This window comes from Palaemon carinicauda, chromosome 44 (genome assembly GCF_036898095.1).
Source record: "Palaemon carinicauda isolate YSFRI2023 chromosome 44, ASM3689809v2, whole genome shotgun sequence".
Lineage (NCBI taxonomy): Eukaryota > Metazoa > Arthropoda > Malacostraca > Decapoda > Palaemonidae > Palaemon > Palaemon carinicauda.
In genome coordinates, this window is record NC_090768.1 from 45711082 (window position 1) to 45718581 (window position 7500).

The window sequence follows — 7500 nt, forward strand, 5'->3', positions numbered from 1 at the left end:
TAGAATTTGTTATATTTCAGGTAGACTTTCATGCTTTAATCTATCTGTTTAGTTATGTACATAAACAGGTTACTAATTTATTTTTTTATTGATAATCTCTCTTATGTATATACTTTAAATATTCTTTTGGTTTTAGTGAAAACCGCAATGATATTTATGTGACATTTTTTTAAAAAACTAAAATAACCTTGTATCGACAAAACGATTAGACGCAGAGTAAGAAAATCCTAAACGAGTTATTAATTTTTTCAATTACATATCTTACAAACTAGTGCTATTCTTTAATATGTACTTTATGTACTTATGATAATTAAACCAGCTGTTTATTCCTTGCCATACATATAAAATGAATAACTCATGTAACTATTTACTTTAATGGGATATAAGTATGTACTATTGGTTTCGTCGAATTCCATGTAAATGTTAGGTAACACATGAGGCAGAAAAGACTCTATTGCATACTACGTTTATGCTGATAAAACCTAATATAACAAGTATATCAGGTATCTCCAGTAGAAAGTCTATTAAGAATAAAAATTTGATTTTTCAATGTAAAGACATGTCTACATAACTCTCATACAAAGAACGATATACCGTTTAGGGGTTCACAGGTGAACGAGAAAGTGGCTTAATCGATAACACCATTTTCTTTGCATTTTAGCTTTGTATGTAGCTTAATTTCATTATTTTCGGATTTTTTTTTTTTTTTTAAACAAGATCCACGGAGTTTTGAATTTGTGGATATTATACAAAACAATGTTAAGTAGCAGAACGTTTATAAAAATTTTATGAATTCAAATGGCATGGTTCCAAAGGCACCTTTTAGAGCCTTTTGGTAAAACTAATTTTAAGAGGAAGTTTCAAGTGAGATGTGATTATCATTTACCATATCCTTATATCTTTCATTAGTTTCACGAAGACGCATATATATATACATATATATATATATATATATATATATATATATATATATATATATATATATATATATATATATATATATGTCTGCAAACAATAACTGTTTGTTTTCGTGATTTGCATGAAATCGTTTTTGTATTGTGAGATGTCCAAATGATGTGGAGAATAATTATATAAAAAAAGTTGGTAATAAATTTTGACTTTTTTGTGTTGGTTCAGTTCATCCCTATTATAGTTATTTTATATATTTACACAATACAAGAATTCTTAAGAACACATATAAATTCAAAGATTCTAATTCCAGAGGAGTACTCGTCGAAAAATCAACATTTAATTACATCCTAAGGAACTCTCAGTAAAAATTACGGATCAATATTTGCAGTAAACGCTCATACTTTCCTCTGATGCCATCCATACATCTCCAAATTATATAACAATTTACAGAGGCCTATCAATAGAGTAAGTAAAACTCCTAAAAATAAATTAAAAATAATTGATTGATATTTTTTAATGTGACTCAAATGAGATGGAATAGGCTTCATGGCCACATACTTCACGTCCTCGCCCGGGATTCGAACCAAAGTACCATCGTTAGTGAGGCGAACGTCCTAGAAGGTAGACGGGAGTCTCTCATTACCTTTCTCTGTGTGTGTATAAATATATATATATATATATATATATATATATATGTGTGTGTGTGTGTGTGTCTGTGTGTGTATGTATGTATATATATATATATATATATGAGAGAGAGAGAGAGAGAGAGAGAGAGAGAGAGAGAGAGAGAGAGAGAGAGAGAGAGAGAGAGAGAGAGAGAGAGAGAGAGAGAGAGAGAGAGAGAGAGCTATCCTTCTCTCTGTGCCCCCACGGAATTCGTGTTTGATAACCACATTCAAGCAATGTGTCACTGTGGGATCACAACTTTGGCAAAATATTCATGGTCCCAATGTGAAAAACGCCTTTCTCAACTAAAATGGAGAAGAGAAAGTGAACAGATACTTGAAACTTCCTGTGGCATCTGTGGATGCATGTGTGGTTGCTCACTAGAATTTACTTTTTTCTCTGTTCTTTACGTCTCTGCATGTACTAGTGACATTGCAAATGTGCAGCAGGATTGAAAGAAGGCGATTACATTTTTATATTGTAGCTGTGCTCTGGGACATGCCTTTCCAGGTAATGGTATATTTTATATGTACAGCTTTCTAAACCAAAGGAGAACCATTTTTTAACGTGATTCAATTGTACTTTCTATGTCATTTTACTATCTAATTCACCTAAAAGATGAGTTCCAGTGATCAATTACATTGACTTTTTTTCCAATACCCATCTTTATGTTTACTTGTGATACATTCAGAAAAAACAATCTCCGAGATAATATATATATATATATATATATATATATATATATATATATATATATATATATATATATATATATATATATATATATATATATATATTTATATATATATATATATATATATATAAATATAAATATATAGAATAAATTCACATCTTTCCCAGGAAACCTGGCAATGTGTATGGAGGTGGTGGACGCACACGAAATGAATCGAAATGAAACTCCAATTTTCGGCTTCGAAATTGAACACCTACGTCATTTCAAAGGCTCGATTATGCAAATGAGACGGCATTGTTCCATGCCAAAAGGTCCTACGCCAAATCATGCCACAAATTGACGAGCGTCGTCGTCTGGTAGGATTTTTCAAATGTCTTCACAGTGTTTCTCTTTCTCTATTACAGTCTTTCACTTTACTCTTCGCGGGTGGCTTTGCTCAGAGACATAAAGCTGCCATCTATCAACGTTAAGCCAAATTAAGACCGAAGGAACGAGGACGTAAACACATTCCTAATGCATCCGTGACGTGCACGTGCTTGTTCAGGGAAGATACTTCAATTATTCACTATTGGCAAATAATCCATTGCTTTCCTTAACCTCCTTAACCCAATAACCATCACCCTCGTTTTGGACAAACACCCTTCCATTCTCTCTTTCATTGTTGGTCTGCTTGAATCAACTCGAGACTGTGTGGAAGTGATGCAAGAAAATCAAATAGTAAGGTGGTAAAAAATTTAGCTCAGAGGATAAATAGACAGAGGGAAGTATTTTACATCATTTCTCACGTCATGGTACAAATCACATCACTTTAGCAGAACAAATGTACCAACGTCTAGCCATCGGCACGTGGGGCAGATTACTATACCAAATCTACTTAACATCCATTAAAATCATTAGGATCCCAGCAACACAGTCATATCAACAAACCAGAAAAGAAAATTATATCTTTACAGGTTATTTTGACATTCCAAAGCTTATTACCTCCATGACTTGCCGTTTCATTCCACTCACAGTTCAATAGAAAAATTCTCGTAAGATTTTCTTTCCTGTGCGAAACAAAATATGTCAAAATTATCAACATATGAAATATTTAAAAAATATTGGCTACATAACATGCATATTAGCGACAATGATGCGGCACGTCCTCCATAGTACTGGAGAAAAATTTCTTCTTTTTCCAATTGAAGAAAGGTAATTGTTCCAACGAGCTTCTCAAACGAATTAGGTATTTTTTTCCTTCCTTTTTATCTCAGATTATATCCCATGCACTGTTCAAAAGTTATCTTAAACTCTTCCTTAGGGATAGACCCCATTCTTTTTTCAAATCTAATTATTTCCTTTTGCTTCTCTCAGACCTAGGGTAGATAAAGACAGTTCTCCTTTCCGTAACAAACTATAACTGTGACACAAACGCATACACATACAGCTACATACACACAAACACCCATATATATATATATATATATATATATATATATATATATATATATATATATATATATATATACATATATATATATGTATATATATATATATATATATATATATATATATATATGTATATATATATACATATATATATGTATATATATATATATATATATATATATATATATATATATATATATATATATATATATACACACACACACTAGTGAGATGTAAACAGAAACGCATATATTTTCTTTTCCCCTGTATTAAAGTTGGCAATCAAGAAAATCTTATCAGTCTTACTCTACGCTTCATAAAAAGATAGTATATATTACAATCACAAGGAAAAACATCTGTGCTGATCACGTCTGCGAAAATACTGTCAGTTTCTAAAGGATGAATTAGATTTCGCAATACCCGTGAATCAGCAATATGCTAAGAGCTACTGAACCCTACGATGTAGTAAAAGTTGCCCGGGGAGAAAGGAGTCTGGTGTTCGTGATGTTAATAGTAACAACGTAAATAAATTATTTAATGTTTTTGTTTTCTATGCGCTCTTCCGTAACCCAATGTTGTGTTATGAATCTTATAAGCTAGCTGAGGTTTACTTATCTAACTTTGTTCAGTTGCCATTAGCACAAATCTGTCCACTGGTAATGGATACAAACTGGAATTGAAAAGATACAGCACCAATTAAGGTGGTAATTTCTTTACATACAAAATAACAATTACATGATACAGACTTCCAGCAGATGTAGTTAACAGTAACACGGTAAATGAGTTCAAGAATAAGTTAGACAAGATCATAAAACTCTCTAAACGTTCAAACCAAATTGCTCTAGTCAAGAGCAAACTCTCTCAGGGTGGACTAAAAAGTCTTTGGGACATCCAAAATCCTTGTAAATCCTTGTAACTCCAGGTATCCAAATCCTAATTTTCTTCCAGAAAATTGGAAAGGAAAGTAAGACCATAGCAGGGCAGCAACATCAGCAGAAAAAAAAAGAAAAAAGAAAAGAGCTAATCCAAAAGGATGCACGGAATCGAAAACCATCGCAGTTTTCCTTACTTGATATTCGAAGGAGGACGGTATAGTCTTGCACCGTGATCTGCGCGGAGCATCTCATGAGGGCCCCGAAGGAGTGACTTCATCTGGAGTGGGTTTTGGGGGATCTTGTTTTGTTGAACCTACGTGGAAAAATTGTTTTCGTCTTTCAAATCATTTATCAAATAATTTCGTTGTACAATTTCTAAATATCTAGATTTCCTCACAAATATACGGATTCCGCAATTACTGCCTATTATGCTACCCTTTACATTAAAGTGCATTTTGATTGTTCAATGTAGCTCTAATGAAAGCCATGAGACAACTGCTGAAATTGCAGTCAACGAAATAAATATAAATGAAGAACATAGAGAAGAGATTTTCGTATTCACCCTATGAAGATTAAGTGTTGTAGTAAGATAGCAGACCCCATATGTTCATCCATATATATATATATATATATATATATATATATATATATATATATATATATATATATATATATATATATATGTGTGTGTGTGTGTGTGTATTGTTTTTTATTATCAGTTATGTATAGTTTTTAAAAGCGAAAGCCACTTCTCGATTTCCTCTTTTAGGATACACTTATACGTAAAAGCGTTTTTTGGCCAAAATACTGAAAAATCTTACATGAACTCTAAAAAGTTATTTTATGTAATTAAACATCATATTAAAAATAGGAGAATGAAAATGTTGAATGGATCTTATATTTTCGTCTATTTACGTTGACAGACTTTTAATGTAATAAAATTACAGATATATCGCATTTATACAGAACATGTCGTCCCTATGATGCCATATTCTTGATGACTACAGATTAGTCATACTTAAGAAAAATAGGATAATATAGGATTAATGGAGAAGAAACTAGTCAGTTACCATATTTTGACCCTTTGTCAAGGTAATTATATTTTCGAGGATATTTTTTCGAGTAAAGTCATTAACATGGACTATTGTGATGGTCTTTGACCTGTTAATCCTAAAACAAGTTGATTTTGATTTAAGGATGATAAGTTTTTTTTTCTTTTGAATGTTTGGCCTAAAAAATAAATCGCATTCTGAGTATGCGATGTTGTACGGTATATTATACTTTTTTTCAAAGCTATTTTCTACTAGATATATTTTTAATGGGCTTTTAAATCTAACTCAAGATATATCTGCTTTCCAAACTAATTAATCATGTATTATCCCATGTCTAGTAAAATTACTTTCTAAATTTTGGGTTCATTACATATTCGCATGTCAAAAATTACGCTGATTTTTATGAAAAATTATGTGAAGTAAACGTCAAACCACAAACCAATCGATTTTCACGTTGCCTCATTATTTCCAAAAGAGCTTGTCCATGACTTACAAACTTTCTTGGCTTATACCTCAAGATTCTTATTAGTCACAATTAGTAGCTAAGACTGTTTTTGAAATTATTATTTATGTGTGAATACGTTCATTTTTATTTTCTTCACGCAAATTTTTATGATTTGGTATTTGTATGGCTATGGGTAATCGTTTCCCTGCAGTTTTGTCAAATATCTATAAATGGATTTTTTTTTTTTTTTCAGACAAGGCTGATATCTAAGCTTGGCCTATCAAGTTGCTTGGCATCAGTATTTGCACGATCTCCAGGAAATCATTACACTAAATATATGCCTGAAGAGGCTTTCTTGCTGTTATAAACCTGTTACACCCGGTACTATAGAAAATGAAGAAAATCTGTTAAGGTTTTAAGACTTTATGATTGTTAGAAAATCCATCAAATTTAAATTTCTCATTACCTACAAGCCGAGTAATAACTAACCATTTGTAAACTTCTATTCAGGCAATTACAAAAATATAAAATCAGCTGTATTTTCCCCCATGAATCAAAGGGCATTATGAATGTGTATCTATGAGTACATAGATGAGTTTACCAATGTAGAAAACATTCCAGTTGTCTATGCTATCCTACATGTTTTCTAAAAATTGTATGAATAATTAGAGAAAAATATGCTGTCTACCAACGGTATTCATGAATGTTATTTTAAAGGTAAAAATTATGCTGATTAACAGTACCCATAAACAAATATGATAATGTACAACATCCCATGCTCATCGTGTAATTTATTTCATTTGAACGAGACTAAATCCATATATGTATAACAATCAAACACACTTAAAATGGAGTCTCGACCAGGTATAAAGATAATGGTTGGCTTAATTATGGTCACATTATCAATTGGTCAAAGGCAGACACAGCAACCCATGTTAATAACCCTACCTACAAAAAAATCCTATAAAAATAATGTTACCAGTAAAAAAAGAAAAAAAAAAAAAGGAAATATGGGCATTTTCCATAGTATATTTTTTTAATTGGCCCTTTGCTATCTTTTCTTAAATCAGACACAACAAAGGTCATAAAGAAGTTGACCATATAGGGATCGAATAACTTATATAAATGAATATATATAGATATATATAAATATATACGTCCTCATATCATTGCAAGACGGTCTTGTCTGATCAATAAGACTTAAGTACTGCCTTCTAATAAACTTTTTAATTTTTTTTACCTTTATATACACACACGCAAACCGCACACATACACTGAATATATATATATATATATATATATATATATATATATATATATATATATATATATATATATATATATATATATATATATATATAGATATATATATAGATATAGATATAGATATATATATATATATATATATATATATATATATATATA